Source organism: Chiloscyllium punctatum, chromosome 5, assembly GCF_047496795.1.
Source record: "Chiloscyllium punctatum isolate Juve2018m chromosome 5, sChiPun1.3, whole genome shotgun sequence".
NCBI classification, from domain to species: Eukaryota; Metazoa; Chordata; class Chondrichthyes; order Orectolobiformes; family Hemiscylliidae; genus Chiloscyllium; species Chiloscyllium punctatum.
Genome location: NC_092743.1, coordinates 99384073 through 99403382, shown reverse-complemented (window position 1 = coordinate 99403382; position 19310 = coordinate 99384073).

Sequence of the window (19310 nt, the reverse complement as noted above, 5' to 3'; positions counted from 1 at the left end):
TTGCTTTATATGCAACAGGAATTGCCATATGCTTTCTGATAGACTGTCGTGTTTGATGATTATTCACCCATGCTTATAACTGTACATATTCTTCATCAGATCTTGCAGAATATTTCACACAAAGACAAGTGTCTCATGCATGTGATCTTCAGACTACACTATCATGTTGAGACCCCATAATATTACAGTAGCAAGGGGATGGCTTTATTGCTGGCATGTTAACATTTAATCAATCGGCGAATACCAACTTTGACCTAATTATGCTCTGAAATGTAAACATATCTTAATAATGCTAATGATCACTTTATTTTAGATTGTTTTAATAAACCTAAATTATAATGCTGTTACAAGAAATATTTAATTTTGCATGTGTTCTGCAGTTGAAATATTTGCAAATTACCTCGCAAATTCAGAATTTAAGAATCAGAAAACACACTGTTAATGCAACCTGGAATGATATATATGAATGATTTAGTAAAAAAAAATGTCTTAGATGACTAATTTTGTAAGATAAAGTCAAAGGATAAGAAATAAAAATAATACATTCTATGGTTCCTAATCCGAGACTTTCATACCCAACAAGGGAAACAAAGGGCAGAATTAGAAAGCTATTACACATTTGTGTGACTGACAACAGCAGTCAGTGTCATAAAAGGTACAGAAATTAGATTATATCAAATAGAAAAGGAATGTTAGATCACACATACTGTAATATGGTACCAGCACAAAAGAGTTGTGTCAAAGGAGCATTTCACCTGCACAGTGGTAATGTAGTACACATTTCTAGAGAGTACACTTGAGTCCTGAAGTGACTCACCAGCTGAAATGGGTCACACCTGGAGTTTAAACTTAGCACAGTACCAAAATCTGCATTTAATTATAATATCTCAGTAGAATATACATTACCTATAAGTAAATTGATTTGTATGAAGACTTTTATGAATAATACAATCTAAATTGCAATGAAATTAAAAACTGTATGCTAATTTATTTCAATTTACAGTTTCTTTATATTAAAATTAACAGTTTGAAGGTTAATTAATTCAGGCACACAAATTGGACAATGGTTTAATATATGCTATGCCTCACTGCTTTATTTCAAAATGTCATCTCTATGTATAAACTTTCATTAATGTAGTTATTGTGAAAACACTGAATTTGATTATTAATTATTGCCTTAATAAAGTACACTGTGGCAACATTTTTAAGATTTTTATTGGATTAGTAAGATCACTGAATTAATAACACAATTTGCACTTGTACAATGACTTTGACGTAAGAAGACATCCCAAAGCTTTCTGGGGTTGGGTGGGGAGGTTTGCAAACATTTTCAAGATCAATAGATTGTTCAGTAAGGGTGTCAAGGGACAAAGAGCAAAAATGATGAAATGGAGTTGAGCTAAAGTTCAGACGTGATTTACTTGAATAACGGAACAGACTCAAGAGGCTGAATGGCTGTTCATCTTCCTTTACTCAATTGTTACATGGTGTGGTGGAAATGAATATTTTCTTATCACAAATTTGTAAAACACTGGATTGGGAACAGGCAATGGGAAAAAAAACTTCAATGCCTTATTTTCTTAATTTTAAGCAATATCATTGGTCCTTTTTAGAGAGTTAATTAAATAAAATGTGCAGCTTTATGATTGTGATTAACTTAGCAGCTTTAACAATCACCAAATATTATATGCAGCCAATGAAGTAGTTTTTCAAGTGTAGCGATTGCTGCAGTATAGGCAAAAGTCAATTTCCATATAGCAAGCTCTCATAATCAATGTGACAATAACCAGATTATCTGTTAGAGTGAAGTTAATTGAGGAATAAATATCGGCCAGGAAGCAGGATGGCTCCTCTGGTCTTCTAAATAGTGCCATTACTTTTTTAAAAAAATCAATGTGAGAGGACTACATGGCCTTAGAATCACAAAATTGTTACAGAACAAAAGGAAGCCATTCAGCCCATCATGTCTGCACCAGCTCTCTGCCTCTTCCCCATAACCCTGGATGTTTTTATTTAAATAATTAACAGGGGCAGCACGGTGGCTCAGTGATTAGCACTGATGCCTCCCAGTGCCAGGGACCCGGGTTCAATTCCCACCTCGGGCAGCTGTCTGTGTGGAGTTTGCACATTCTCCCCATTACTGCGTGGGTTTCCTCCGGGTGCTCGGTTTGCTCCCACAATCCAAAGATGTGTAGATTAGGTGAATTGACCATGCTAAATTGCCCATAGTGTTGGGTGCAGGGGTAAATGTAACGGAATGGGTCTGGGTGGGTTGCTCTTCGGAGGGTCGGTGTGGACTTGTTGGGCTGAAGGGCCTGATTCCACACTGTAGGGAATCTAAGAATCTAACACCATCTTGAGTGTCTTAAGTGAACCTGCTTCCACTCCACTTCCAGGCAGTACATTCTAGCATCCCATTTACTTACTTTACAAAAAAAACTTTCGCATTTCACATTTGCTTCTGATGCAAAACACTTTAATGCTGTGCCCAGAAGTTCTTATTCCTCTTATCAATGGGAACACAGTTTCCCCCTATTGCCTCTGTCTCTACCTTTCATGATTTTCAAAACTTCTTTCAAATCTCCTTTCAACCTATCCTCTTCAAGTTAACAGTCATAGAATCATACAGCATGGATACAGACTGTTTGGCCCAGTAAGTCCATATCAACTATGTTCCCAAACTAAACAAGTCCCACTTGCCTTTATTAGGCCCATATTCCCCAAATCTTTCTAATTACAACTAGTGATAACTCCTTTCCTCTTAAACCTATCTTTTACCTTCCACTCTACAATACTGGTCTGATAAAAACTCTGATTAAGATTTACATGCACAAAAATTATTTTTCAAAAACCAGCCAGCTGTGTCAATTCTCCATTGTAGATTTTCCTTTGTAGAATTTCCTGGGTGCTCTTTTTTTTGGTCTTCAACTACACAAATTTCTGCTGGACACGTACCTTTCAGAGAGCTATTCTGCCAGCAGTCAGTTGGCTGCTGTTTGCTGTTCTTCCAACTGTTCAAAATACCCAAATTTATATACCCCAAAACATTGGACTGACTCATTGGTTTGATGACATCAAAACATTAAAATTCAAATTTGATTGGATTTTGGTATTTGGGGCAATAATTTAAACTGATTGGCTGAATTTGAATTTGTTGTGTACCATGGCAACACAGCTCCAGCTATTTGTTTCACAACCAAATGTTACATTTTTAGATTGTTCAGCATGCTCTGTGCTTTCAGTCAGTCAGCTTTCACTCTCTCTTAAAGGTACAGTACACCTTCGTAACATCTCTCACCCTAAACCTATGCCCTCTAGTTCTGGACTCACCCACGCCAAGGAAAAGACCTTGTCTATTTATTCATCCATGCCCCTCATGATTTTATAAACCTCTATAAGTTCACCTCTCAGCCTCCAATGCTCCAGGGAAAATAGCTCCAGTCCAATCAGTGTCCCCCTATAGCTCAAACCTTTCAACCGTGGCAACATTCTTGTAAATCTTCTTTGAACCCTTTCAAGTTGCTCAACATCCTTCCTATAACAAGAAGAGCCGAATTGTACACAGTACTCCAATAGTGACCTAACCTGTGTCCTGTACAGATAGCAAAGTAGTTTGAAGTAATGATGGTGCTTGAGGTTATGTGAAGATTTTTCAAGCTGCTCCTCCTTGAAACATCTCACACTCCTGCAGAAAAACAGATACTTCTCCACAGCTAGTTTCTGCACAAGCAGTGATTTTTTGTCCCTGTCACGAGTGGTATTTGTGCTCCAAAGCAGGCCTGCATAGCAAATGAGGTCACCAGGAGAGTACAATGGTTTGCGAGGAGGACCAGTAAGAGATTAATTGATTCTCACTGCCTTCATGTCATTTATGTCATGTGAAAATAAATTAGATTATTGGAATTTATATGCTTTTACATACGGACATTTCAAAAGATGAGAGAAACACAGTGCTGCATGTACAAGATTACTGTATTCAATATGTACAATAAGAAATATATTTGTTAAGATCTTTGGATCATATTTCCTTATTAATCATTGGTCATGAAAATGCACTGTAGTTTGTTGAAATGCAGGGTCCTCTTAGCTGAGTGTCCAATGACATTGAACACAAATGAATATTTACCATTGATCTGTGATTGCCTGTACCTGATGTGTTTGTATGTTGGAAAGAAATCATTCCAGCAAGATTTGTTTGTTACTTTTGTTTTGTTTTTTTTTACATTTATGACTAAACACTCATTAACTTTAAGCATTCTGATCTGAGAATCTCCAATATTCCAGAATGAATTGAGATTATAAATGTATATTTAAGCAAATGATTCATTTGGATTTTGTTTCTAGTTACATCCATGATTCAAGCTGTTCCTCCGTGGGCAAGCCATGTGAAACATTAGCTCCTAGTTTCATACGAACAAGGTCCACCCACAGGAAAAGCTGTGAAATCATTGTTTTTATATTAAAAAAACCACAAATCATAGCAAGTGGCAGTTGCATCATTACGTTCCATGCACAAAAACCTGCCAATTGCAGTTTTCTAGACAGATCTCTGAAACTCGATTAAATAATCTTTAATATATTTACTTGATTATCAAACTCATCACAAGCTTAAATAATGTATTCTGCTTGATAATTTCTATTATTGCATGTCACAGGACTTGAAGAATAAAAAAAAGTTCCATGAAAATGCGTATATATTATGTTTTTAAGGTTTCCCATTTAGTATACTATTGATTTGACCTAGAATCTATTAGGTAACAAATATTAGGTTCAACTATCTTTCATAATACTTTGCAATTGGATTTCTTGTAGTACATCAATGCAACCAAAATGCTACATTGTTTCTTAAGATACATAAAGAGAACAAGCACAGCTCAAAACCCAATGCTTCTTCTTCCACTGTCTCCCCACCTGATGCTGCAATAAACATTTTTGCCAACACCATGATGCGAATTTTGCTACACTGCAAACTGAGAGGCACTTCACAATTGTTGAAGTGAACGCTGAGCAGGCAGCGTAAGCTGCAAGTCCACCCATGCCAGGATTTTCTAAATTCCACTACAAGGATAGAAGTTGTTTGCTTACTGAGAAAAAAAAATCAGCATCTCCTGTGTTGATCTGCCAGCAACAAAATCAAAACAATATTACAGCACTTTGAAAGTACCTAAAAATAATAATCTACTTTCCCATAGAGCCAGCTGAATATTTTGAATGCATTAATTTACATTTGTCCGGAATAGTTGAGGGCATTTTTACTGGTTTCATTGGGATTTGAGCCATCTTACAGCTGGCATGAGTTTCACTGAGGTGTTTAAAAGACCAACTAAGAGAAATGCCAGGAACTATTAAAGTTCACCTCTTAAATGCATTAGCCATGTATCCACTCAATGGGAGTTTCTTTTTAAGAAGAAAATGGGATAGAATCTTTTGGAGTCAGATCCAGTCCTATTTGACAATGGGGCAATTTACCCCACTTGTTCCTAGGCACCAATGGAATTTGATGGAGTCTGATATAATGCAACACTTCTCTCAAAGTTTCACATACCATTCATTCAGCAGACAACTCTTCAATTCTCAGAAACAGGTGTGGATGGAAATCTAAACAGGGCTAATTCAGAAAAAAGATACTTAAAATTAACAACAGTTGTGCAAATAATATTGCAGATTCCATTCTGCATACAGTGAAAACCATGATAAACTTAGTGATGTTCTGGCATTGGATCTCTTACTTTCCAACCCACTGTCTCTCTTCTTGGAAGGCAACCTTGCCTTTCTGCTTTCAGGAGTCTGTGATGGCAATGGACCCAACCCTGAATTGCTTATAGACATATTGAATTTTTAAGTAAGACAAATTATCGAGACACAGAGATATAAAGCACACAGAACCAAGCCCTTCAGTCCAACTTGTCCATGCAGACCACATATTCAACATTGATCTCGTCCCACTTTCCAGCATTTGGCCCATATCACTCTAAACCATCCCTATGCATATATCCAACGAGATGCCTTTTAAGTGTTCAATTGTACCAGCCTCCACCACCTCCTCTGGCAGCTTATTCCCTACACACACTCCATGCTTTGTCCTTTAGCTCCCTTTTAAATCTTTTCCCTGTCACCTAAACCTATGTCATTTAGTTTAGGATGTCCATACCCTAGGGAAAATACCTTGACTATTCACCCTATCTGTGTCCCTCATGATTTTATAAGTTTCTATCAGGTCATCCCTCATCCTCTGACCCTCCATTATCTTGGCTAACAAAAAAAAGGACCTACAGATTCCTGGGAATGTAGAATTAAAGCTCATTGACTGAAAAATGCCCAAGTGGATTATACTCAGTTCTGATTGAGATGATGGAATTTCATACCTAAAGAGTGGAAAGAAAGTTCAAACAGAGACATTTCAAAGAGAGAGATGCATTCCAAAGACTGAATGGTACCTTTCTATGTTTGCAAAGATAATGATAGTCGATTACCACCTCAGTACACACACATCCTAAACTGTGGACAAATGTGATGTAAAAGAAAGCAGATCTGGGTGAAATACGTGTTTTGTTTTGCCTTCCAGAATACACAGTGGAAATAATGGCCACAACATTTCACTGTCTATTCTCTTGGACAAGCCAGTAACCGAATTGTAAATACATTTACTTAATTGTTTTAAGTGTTTCCTCACTTCACATTTCTAATCTATGTGTATGTGTTTTGCATTTATTATTCTTCCTTGCATATTATATTAAAACTCACTCATTCTTTAACCTAAGATAACCTGCTTATATTGGTCCCTTTCAAAATATGAATACATCAGAATTGGGAAGAGTATTCCTTGCATTAAGTTAATCTTTTTGCAACCAATCAAAGTAAGGGAGGTTTGACCAAAAAAAAAGGGCTGCCAGTTCCTCCCTCTACACGTGGGAGTATATCAATTGTTAATGTCCCATTCAGAATCATGACCAGTTGCCAACCTTCATCCAGGGAACATTGTTGCACTCACAAGAATTTAATGCCTGCCCAGTCTCAGTAATAATGAAGAGACCGTATCATTTGATCTGTCACTTGTAGCCATCAGTTGAAGTATTGGCACTGCGTGTACCTTGCCAGTACTGAGCTGGGATTAGTGTATGATGAGTAACTGGGCATGAATGGGGAGAGCAGCCACGGTAGGGGAATGAATGACCAGAATTGCAGAGGAGTTCGGCTGCAGAGGAGTCAGGTGAGGACCTTGATGGAGAGTACTAATTGGCATGCACACCGAGAGGTTGGGTGTATGGGCTGACCTACCACTCTCAAGGATCACCGAGGTGTTTGGTTCCCAGTTACCAGAGGGAACTGTGAAGAGCTTGCTTTCTCTCTCTAGCCTCTCCAGCCATGCTGCAGAGTTGGAAACTCAGCTACCCTATACCTATTGCAGCTTTTGTGTGAAAAGTCATCAAATGAGGATGCAGCAACACTCCCTGTCAAATCCAGACCTTACCACAACACCTGCAGAAACATTCCACAGAATATGGCCAGACATGTCTGCAAGAGCAGACGATCCGAAATATTACCTTATTGTAATTTGGCGGCTGGCCCCTCAAAGAACATTAGTACAGGACTCTTGCAGTTTAGCACTTGTTGTTTGCAAAGTGACAAAGGAATTCATTGTTTGGACCCATATGGTCCATGTCATGTATCCTTGCTTTACATCAGCTAACATTTGTGGCCTTACTAAGTAACTGGAGCATACTCACTAGTTTGGGGGAGGTCAGGCTGTTAATTGAAAAATCTATATGAGTATAACCACAGCATTTTTTTTCAGTATGCATGTTAACATAAATTGCTCTCTATTTCTATTAACTCCCCCAAAAATTATGATCATAAAGAGAGAAATAAAAATTACCCAAAGTTACTTACCTTTAGATTTACTTCCCCTCTCTTAATGAAAGAATGTTGCATAACATTGTAGAAGAAATAGCGAGGCCAATTAGGAAAATCCCTGAGATTGCCTGTCCTTTTAAGAGATTTCACGCCACACAGCTTTCTTTTTCTGTATGCCTTCGGAGCATTTCCTTGGCAGTTTCCTTCAGTTCTCGCACTGTAGGAGGCATTTGGTACAAACTTCAGCAATGAGACCACCCAGGTTTCGTTTCCCTTTGGAACAAAGGAGAAAAGAAAACTTTTTCCTTTTCAACTTTATCCACAAAAGACACAAAGGATTTTTTAAAAAAATTTAAATCAGTATAGAGATTAGGGACCAGGTGGTTCAGTGGGTTAGTGCAATGTTTTTTGACTCCAAGGACTTGGTTTACAATCCAATCTTGAGCGTTTTCTCTTTTGACTGCTCTCAGATTCTAACATGAAGTGAGTTTCATCTGTAACTATTTCAAATATGTATACTGTATTAAGGTCTCAGAGCAATCCCAAGAAGACAACCTGGCACATTGCAAAAAAGCATACAATAGCACTCCCATGCAGAGACATTCATGTGGTCTATCTTATGCAGGGGCTAGTGTTGTGGGATTTTCTTTTCGACATTTCCTACCGGTTTGGCTGTAATTGCTGCTATACTGTTCCTTCACTATTAAATATACTAAAAGAAGCTGCACTCTGCATTTGGTGTGTTGTGACATTCTTGGGTATTGCAGGATTCTTGCTTAGAACCAGCAAAATCTTCCTTAAATGTTCTTGTATACAGGGACAACCTCTTGACTCCAATTTGGACCAGTTGCCTCTTAGCAGATTTCAGCTATCCAGCTTAAATGCAATGAGTTGCACATGGTCTGAATGTTGTTTGGTGTCTGTATAGTTGACTTTGATTTGTCATTCAGAAAAAAAACTAAGCAGCACAATCACAATGATTCCATTCTTTACAGCCCGTGCTAGGTTCTTGGCAGTGCATTGGGAATCACAAGAAAATACTTAAAGTTAAATAGAAACATTTTGGTTTGGATAAATAATGATGAGGAACTAGCAGCTCTGGATTATAAAGTGCTCAGTGCTGACAGTCAGAGGCAAAGGTGTGAGCATGTCTTTTCCTCAGCATTGCCACAAAACTGTTGTTCAAAAGTGACATATGAAGAAAATATGAATTTGCTTATTCTTAGAGATAGAGAAATACATTCAGAATATGTCAGACTCAATTGTTGTCTTATGGAAGAGCCAGTGAAAATTTTATTTGCGACAGGAAAAGCAAAATAATGCAGATACTAAAAATCTAAAACAGAGATCTCTGGGGAAGCTCAGTAGGTCTGGCAGCATCTGTTGAGCGAGAAATAGAGTTAGCATCTAGAGTCTGATAATGACTTCTTCAGAATTGAAAGGGGAACTTAGTAGTGTGTATATTGTTGACAGAAGTAGAGGAGGAGCAAGGGAGACAGGTGGTGTGGAGGGGTGGATCAAAATTAGACATGTAAAATGCACCAAAATAAAAGTGTAGGTGGGTGAGAATAGGTACTATTCGGTTGACAGCAAAGTAAATGAGATGTGAACAAGGCAAGCCCATGGGGAGGAGGGGTGATGGTAGGACAGTATACAAAAAATGAAGAACTGATGTCATGAGGTAATGCTGTGAAGTTGTGGCATTCAGTATTGAGTTCTAGAAGCTGTATAGTGCCTAAGGCAAAAATTGGGTTCTGTTTGTCAAGGTTGGGTTGTGCTTTATTGGAACGTTACTGCAGGCGCAGGACAGAAATGTTTGCATAAAAGAGAGCAAACTGTTTATTGAAATGGCAGACAACTGGGAGGTTAGGCTCATTCCTATGGACAAAGTGGAAGTATCTTGCAAAGTGTTCACCTAGTTTGTATTTGGTCACGTCAATGTAAAGGAGACAGTGTTGAGAGAAATAAAGGAAAGAATTATGGGAGGTGATTTGGGATATTCACCCAAATGAGTCCACTCCACTACTCAACTATGACCGACATGTCTCTTATCCCCATTCTCCTGCCCTCTTCCTGTAACCATTAACCCCCGGCTTACTAATCAAGAACCTACTATCTCTGTCTTAAATACACTCAATGACTTGACCCACACAGCACTCTGCAACAATGAGTTCCATGGAGTCACCACCTCTGGCTGAAGAAATTCCTCTTCAGCCACTCTGAACCCAAGTGAGTCACTTAAATGACCAATTAAGGGACTCTTACCGGCTCCATGGGCATTTATCCTGCAGTAGAAAGGTAGGTTGCTGCAAGAATATACTGCCCAGTTGGACCTGGTGCTTTCACAGAGAAACAGGAAGCTCATTTTTGTGCACACCATGTCCTATGGTAACGGGCAGTCTGCAAAGCAACAACACTCTGTAGCACCAGAATGCTGATCTGTCATCCATAATTGCTTGCTAGAATGCCTGGCCCTGGTATTCCCAATCTCAGTTACTGCCCTTCGAGGAAAGCTCGTTCATTGAGGTGCTCTTTCTCTGCTGCTGCAGTCTAAACAATGTTGGTCCGTGATTGGGCTGGCATCTCTTTGGGGCAGACCACTGAGGCCATTTAATTGTCCACCAACAGGAAAATGCCACCCTGGATCCTGCTGCTGGCAGAAGTGAGATTGCCTTTGGTTTTGGTCCTGGTAGTGGGACTTGACCTGTCCTTCTAAAATTCAGTCCAAAATTTTGGACAGGCATAAGTGTCCAGTCTGTTTTCTCCCATGCATTCCATTTAGCAAATAGTAGTTACAGAAGTATAAGATCAGAAGGCAGAAGGATTTATTTTAAGATGTCACAAGCATAAATGTTATTCAAACACAGCATGCAACTCAATTTGGACTAAATGCCTAAAATTTTTCTTTGGCAACATAAAAGACACCTCTGTTACAAACATAGTTGTACAGAACTTCCCATTTTGGAATGTTCTCAGGCAGGCCATCTAATTTGCAAAATTTTGGGATAATTCTTGAATATAATAGATTAAATCAACAGACGATCATTTGAATTTCCATGTTCAGGTCCAGTTTACAGCTTTTTAAATCTACTTTCATAAACCATTTCAATTTAAAATTCAGATCCCGACAGGCCCAATACAAATCTTTTTAACTTCCTAGTTCAGATTGCAGAAGTCTCCACTGTCATTTTCCTTGTGACGGACAATTAGATGACCATGGTGGCCTTGCCCCAAATACCAGTTTAGCAGCCTTAGGAACATTGCTACTAAATGTGATCATGTTTTACGCATAGCAAATATCCTCCTTGCTTTGAGGGACCATCAGAAGAAAAATAAAGTTGTACTGCTTATTTCCCAGAAGTTCTCTCCAGTTTTCAGACTGCAATGGCATTCACAAGATGCCAACTATGCCATGGAAACCCTTTTTAAATCACTATGAGCTGGATTTAACTCCCACATCCCAGGTTAAAGCATATCATGCCAAATACACTGGCCTACTGTAAGTTATGCTTTATGCTTGATCCTTAGAATGAATCATTTTAACCTTTTTACTAGAGATGCACTTAATCTTGAAAATCCACCACCAGGATTTTGCATTGGTCAATTATACTTGGCAAAACCCAAGGAACACCATTCCTTAACAGGATTATGCTAATGGATGGAGTTGGGACCGTTCAAGAATATTTCAGTAGAAATAGCTTAAGTGGGTATTGGCATTGCTGTATCAGCTACTGAATTTGATTTAGGGCTGGACATATATCAAAGGGTCTATTTACTCAACAAACAGAATATCTATGAACTAAAGAACTCACAACTAAAACTGCAGCAAAGTTGATTATTTATCCAAGAAAATGAAGTGAATGGAGAATTGATGAACTTTGGTGAGACCTGCAATGTACTTAGCAGGAATTCTCTGATAGGCACTTGCTACTCAAGAATATGATTACCTACATGCCAGGAAAAGGCATTTGATAGAATATTGAACACCTACGTGGTGGATGTGCTCTCTAGAATCGGCTTTGGGGAAGGAATTCTGAATTGGATCCAACTGCTGTGCATAAACATTAGTAATGCAGTTTCAATTAATTGATGGCAATCTGAAAGCTACCCAATCAGATCTGGCGTCAGGAAAGACAGTGCTTGCTCCCTGTCTAATTCATTTTGATTTAGTCCTTAAGTCCATCAAGAATGAAGTGAGCATAAGGAAGTGACAATCCCAGGCAGCAGAGACACTCAAAAGAAAGCCTCCCTGTATATGGGCAATTGAGTCTTTCTTCACCATTGTAGCAGGTAACTAAGTGAACCCCAATGTGAAATGTATGGCTCATGTCGTAAAAATTAGTTAATGCCATGTGAAGCAACAAAGTTGCTGTGTTCACATTCCAGTATTTACTGAGGTGATCCTATTCTGTTCAACTACTAGGAGCTTCAAAGGTATAGTAGCAAATTTATAATCATCACCATCCAAAAACTATGAACAGAACCTTGGGGAAACTTTGGATTTTCTTGAAAAGTGTACTCAATTTGAATATTTTAGAAATTGTTCATTACGTTATGCAATATTTTGCATATATTTGTAAATAATAATTTGAGAATAATAATTTTCACTTAAAGTAAATGGTGTAATACTGTGTTTATTTTTCCAAATTGACAGAAAGAGTGTACAACCTAAGTTTTGTGTAATAAGCAAGTTATGGCAATCACAGTTAATTAACAAACCAAACTAATCTAAATTAGTGACATTTTCAGGAATCCTGCTTTGAAGGAAAGTGATCAGTTCACCACTCACTGTGGCATTTAATGCTTAGAAAATTGACAAAATATGTTACTTTACAAAGAGGTAAGCTTTTAAGAGTTAAAGATTAGATTACTTACAGCGTGCAAACAGGCCCTTCGGCCCAACAAGTCCACACCACCCCGCCGAAGCGCAACCCACCCACACCCCTACATCTACCCCTTACCTAACACTACGGGCAATTTAGCATGGCCAATTCACCTGACCGGCACATCTTTGGACTGTGGGAGGAAACCGGAGCACCCGGAGGAAACCCACGCAGACACGGGGAGAGTGTGCAAACTCCACACAGAGAGTCACCCGGGAATTGAACCAGGGTCTCTAGCACTATGAGGCAGCAGTGCTAACCACTGTGCCACCGTGCCGCCCAAAGAAGAGTTGCTTAAGACCAACCCACAATTAATATTATACTGCATTCTATCGAGAGTGATTTCAATCACAGTAAAACAGAAATAGATAGTCAGTACAACAGCAAGAATCCTGAGGGGTATTCTTTTGTCCCTTTAAAAAGTAGGTAACATAATTTTGCCTCAAATTTTCTCCTGGCTTGTCTTTGGACCAATTTCGCAGAACTTGGTCTCTCATGCCTGTTCACTGTTCATTGTAACAGGTTGAACTCCTTTCCACAAGAAGGTTGAGGTCAAGACATGAGTGCATGCTGCAGAGTGGGGTTCCTTGATTAAGAATTACAAATATATTCTTGCCTATCTTACAGCCTTTTGTTGAACTGGTGCTTGCACACCCTTAATCTTGAGAGCTGTCCCATTTGGACCACAGTTTCATCTCTGTCTGCTGTAGCTTTTGTTTCCTCACCTACGATAACCGTTCTGTTGAGACAGTGACAATTCATTTCAAACTTAAAATTAATGTATTCTCTATTGACACAAACAATCTATATCAAATATAAATTGGTCAGATTACCAGTTGCCACTAGGACTGCATTGGGTGGCTCTACCACATAGAAATCTTTGTATGAGTAAGCATATTTGTTAGTCTCTAAATGTAGCAGCAATGCTCCTAAGGCTGCAAAACTGGTATTTGGGACAAGACCACCACATATGCATATCTTCTGGAAATTACCTATAGTTTTACCGATATAGCATTCTTTTTAATAGCTGGATATTACTTCTGTATGTGGCACTGTCACTGGCCTACTCTTGGTTTTGGTTTGCTGTTTGAATCTTTAGAGGTTTTATACCTTTGAAAGTGCATGAATTGTATTGCTGTCCTGAGATAGCGTTGTCTGTCACCTCTCAGAATTTCTCTGTGTGATTCTTCTCACTTTCCTTTTACAAAGTCAACTCTTGTTTGGATTGTACTTGATCTGAAAAAGATCCATCAGTAATTCTAACAAACCTTCTATTTATAGGAATTCTGATTTCAAATTCCAAAGTCCCAGTTCTCAACTAATCAGTAGAGATCATTGATGAACTTGTCTAGGAACTTATCTGGATGCTCAACTTTTCTGTTAAATCTTGCTCTTTCAAGAAGTTTATTTGTTCTCAGATTAAAGTAATTATCAAAAGCTTATAGGACTTCAGAAATACCTCTGCTTTCATTAATGTTTTAATAAGCTATAACACAATTAGCTGTAGATCGTGTTGAATACAATGGTGCATTTATTGATCAGCTTGTGACTTAGTCTTTAGTCTGGAAGAAATTCAATATCTTACAAGGTGCTTTCTCTAAGATGTCTAATCCTGTGCACTATGTGACCATCTCCGAAAGAATATCAGCAAAGACTATGGGCAACTGTATTGAGTGGCATGGTGGCTCAATAGTTTGAGTGGCATGGCTCACTGTGCGAGTGGCATGGTGGTCCAATGGTTAGCACTGCTGCCTCACAGCACCAGGGACCCAGGTTTGATTCCAGATTTGGGCAGCTGTCCATGTGGCATTTGCACGTTCTCCCACGTCTCCATGGCTTTCCTGTGGGTGTTCCGGTTTCATTCCAAAGAACTGCAATTTAGGTGGATTAGCCATGCTAAATTGCCTGTAGCTTACAGGAATGTGTAGGTTAGGTGGATATTCCATGGGAAACGCAGGGCTACAAGGAGAGGGTAGAGGGGTGAGTCTGGGTGGGATGCTGTTCGGAAGTCAGCATGGGGGCCAAATGGCCTACTTCACACTGTAGGGATTCTATGATGTCTATGACTAGTCTTCCACAACTTACCATGCTTTGACTCAAGCTATGCCAGTACAGCTACTACAATGGAGTGTGGAAAATTATGCAGTTACATCCTATACACAAAAAGCAGTACCATATCCAACTCAGCTAATTGTTGCTCTTAAGTGGCACTTATGTAGCAATAATATGCCCACAGATGCTCAAATTTGGTTCTATCGGAGTACCTCACATATTGCCCTCATTATGGCTTCGTTTAAACATGGATAAAAGAGATAAACTCCTAATTTGAGGTGGGGATAACTGAAGTTGACATCAAGGCTGCTGCACTGTGGCATCAAGGAGCCTCAGCAAACCTGGATTAATGACAGTCATGGGGAATCAAGGGAGTACTCTCTGCTGTTTGGGGTTGTATCTAGCTCAGATGGCCATGGTTGAGGGAGGTCAGTACTCTTAGCTTCAGGTTATCTTTATAGCCATTCATCAGGATAGTGTCCTTGTCCCAGTCATCTTCAGCTGCATCAACGACCTCCCCTCTGTCATAAGATCAGAAGTTGGATGTTTGCTGTTGACTACACAATATTCTATACCATTCACATCTCCCCAGATACTGCCATAGACTATGTTCAAATGCAATGAGACTTGAACAACCTTTGGGCTTGGGCTGACAATTGGCAAGTGACATTGTTATACACAAGTGCCAGGCAATGACCATTTCCAACGAGAGTTAATCTAACCATGTCCTCTTGACATTCAAGGCATGAGCAGTACTGAATTCTCACTATCCGCATCCTGATTCTACCATTGACCAGAAACTGAACTGGACTAATCATATAAATACTATCGCTACAAAAGCAGGCCAAAAGCACAGAATCCTGAAATGAGTAACTCACTTCCTGATTCCTCAAAGCCTGCTCTCCATCTACATGGCACGAGTCAGGAGTGTGATGGAATATCCCCCTTGCCTGGGTAAGTGCAGCTCCAACAACATCACCCAGAACAAAGCAGCCCATTTGATTGATTCAACAAAATTTATTCTATGCACTGTTGATGTTCAGGAGCAACAATGTTTATTATGTAATTACATGCACTGCAGAAATTCACCAAGGCTCCTCAACCAGAAGGAAGGCAGCAAAAATGTTGACACACCATTTGGTTTGAAATATGTCAATAAACAATAGACAATAGGTGCAGGAGTAGGCCATTCAGGCCTTCGAGCCTTCACCGCCATTCAATATGATCATGGCTGATCATTCCTAATCAGTATCTGCTTCCTGCTTTATCTCCATAATCCTTGATTCCACTATCTTTGAGAGCTCTATCCAACTCTTTCTTAAATGAATCCAGAGACTGGGCCTCCACTGCCCTCTAGGGCAGGGCATTCCACTCAGCCACCACTCTCTGGGTGAAGAAGTTTCTCCTCATCTCTGTCCTAAATGGTCTACCCCGTATTTTTAAGCTGTGTCCTCTGGTTCGGCACTCACCCATCAGCGGAAACATGTTTCCTGCTGCCAGAGTGTCCAATCCTTTCATAATCTTATATGTCTCAATCAGATCCCCTCTCAGTCTTCTAAACTCAAGGGTATACAAGCTTCAGTCTTTCAGTGAATAGATGTGCATACTCCACACAGACAGTTGCCCAAGGCTGGAATTGAACCCATGACCCTGGTGCTGTGAGGCAGCAGTGCTATCCACCAAGCCACTGTACAGCCCCCATGTCACCATTCATTCAGAGTCATTGGGTCAAAATCCTGGACTACATTTCTAACAGTATTTTAGGTCTATATATATCAGCTGGACTATAGCAGTTCAAACATGCAGCTCACCTCTCACTTTTCAATGGTAGTTAAGAATGGGCAATAAATGCTGGCCTAGTCAGTAAAGCCACACCCTAAATGAGTAAAAACATAAACAATGTTGTATTTCCATACTGTTACTACGGCTTTGCTCACATTTTTCTAGTCAAATAGAATTTTCCCACATTTGTGTGGTCAAAGTTGATGATTTCCTCCCTTTTATGATCCAATAAAAATTCCAATACATTTTCTCAATGTTTCCAAATAAAGATGGTGCTTGCAATCCTTGTAAGTTCTTTCTGTTTAAAACATCAAATTATGGATTCACCCGCACCTATCATGACCTCAATGGTTCTTCTATCTTCTTTTGTTAGAATATGTTTGTTTAACCCTTTTTGTAAGATTGCCTGTGCTGTGCCTATAGTTAAAATTATTTCTATGGCCCTCTGCATCGTAATGACCACTTGCTATTGAGGCCGAGTTTGTTTTGAGCTATAAGTACTGCATTTTAATTTCTAGCCTTCTCAGCCATTCTGCACTTTAATTTAAAAATTTCTCCTTGTCCAACGGGATTTTTTAAAACTTTACTCATGACGCTTGCTCACTGAAACTTTAATTGGGATTTCTCCTACAAATCCTTCTTCCTGACAGAATTCCTAACTTCCAGACATGACCAGTTCCTAGCTTAAATTTGCTTCTTGACTTTTCTTACCAGGTGTGATGTGAAATGCGTTACAGTTAAGTGTTATTTCTCTCTTGTATATTTCTCCACAGTCTCTAGGCCATTTTACTATTCAGTTGCTGTGCCTGCTGAATGGCTGTAATATTAGTTCTTAAAGCCATAAAGCCTTTAAAGCTACAATATCTGGTGTTACGCCTGGGTCCCCTGGATTCTCACCATTCATAGCTTGTGGATTTAAGAAACAATCTCATCACTGTTTCCATGTTTTATGATATAGCTAAATTGAATTCCAGTACTCTGCTGATGCATATTGCATGTATTGTGATGCCAATCACAACTAGCTTATGGCTGGTCCAGTTTGCCACTATCATCTTCTTGATTGGGTATAAGAACTTAATTGGTTTAAAGTGATACGGAAAAACTAGTGAGTGTTAACAAGAAGAGAATATTTGCTTAAATCAAGGCATAAGTTAGATTTGTAAGTTAGACATTTAGGCATTTTGGTCATACAGATATAAAAGGTCACATTTTGTCGAAGTTTTATCATCTTGTCCTTAACAAAAAGATTTGTAAGAATACCACTTTAAGGGGAAAAACATACTCTATGAGAATAGAGTGCTGCTTGGTTGGCACGTGGACGCTGATTGGTAGGGGTACTGCATGGAGAATGCACTGGTTGATGATGATTGATGGAAAACTGCCTGGCTTCTTTTACATTTTAAACTGGGCACATTGACTCTGATTCATTATGTTATTGCCCTGAAGAATTACCTTGCATGTAGCTCTCATATATTTTGTTGATTTGAAGCATTTTTAGTTTGTGTACATGTTCTTTTTACATGCATGTATCTGAATGTTATTATATGCAGCACCCAGTACCATAAACCTAACCGACAATTATGAATTTGTTGACAATGTAATTTTTGCAAACTCAGTCTTATCCAGCAAATGTTGACCAATTGTGAAATCACATTTCTTGTTGGGCACTGCATTATATATTTTGCAAGGACTGGCTTGTTATGGATAGCCAAAGGGATACACTGATTGATGTAAGCCACCAGTCTTTGGGATATGTGGCCAACATACCTGTCATTACACCAGCACTGAAATTCATATACCACATTACTTAATTGAGTGGTAGGCAGAATGTGTTTTTGGCTTGATGGCAGCATCCTCTTTGTAGCTTCACCTGTTACTCAAAGCTTTGGGATATCTTACCTTTCCAGAGTAATCTGGGGTAGTTGCATTCCAGGCCCATTCATGAGTTTGTGCAATATATTATGAGAAACAATTTTATCAGCGAAATCTTTGGTTTTTCTGTACCTATTTCAGAATGGTTCAGGACCTAGGTATGAGGTCACTGATAAGGTCATGTGTGGAACTCTGGAACTGTTCATGGGACCTTGCTGTTTAGAAATTAGTTGCTACAGTTTCCCAAAATACATATTCACGTACTCACGTATTTTTACTAGAAAGAGAATAGGACCTCTTAAAGATCAACAAGGTTGACTATGTGTTGAACCTCAAGTGCTGAAGAGATATTAAGTGAATATTTCACTTCAGTATTTGTTATAGAGAAAAATGGCGCTCAGAGAACTCAGAGAAGTAAATGTTAATGTTTTGAAAACAGATAACATTACAAAAGAGGAAGTGCTGGAGGTCACATAAAACATAAAGGTGGATAAATCTCCAGGACATGATCAAGTGTATCCCACAATGCTGTGGGAAGTTAGGGAAGAAATTGATGGGCCCCCAGCAGAAATATTCATATCATCTGTAACCACAGGTGAGGTGCTGGAGGACTGTTGTTGTGCTTTTATTTAAGAAAGCCAGGGGCCTATAGACCTGTGAGCCTAACTTTGGTGGTGTGAGTAAGCTGTTGCAGGTTACTCTGTAAGATAGGAATTACATGCATTTGGAGAAGCAAGGACTGATAAGTGATAGTCAGCATGGTTTTGTGCATGAGAAATCGTGTCTCACAAACCTGATTGAGTTTTCTGAGGAAGTGACCAAAAAGATTAATGGGGTCACAGTGGTAGACATTGTTTACATGAATTT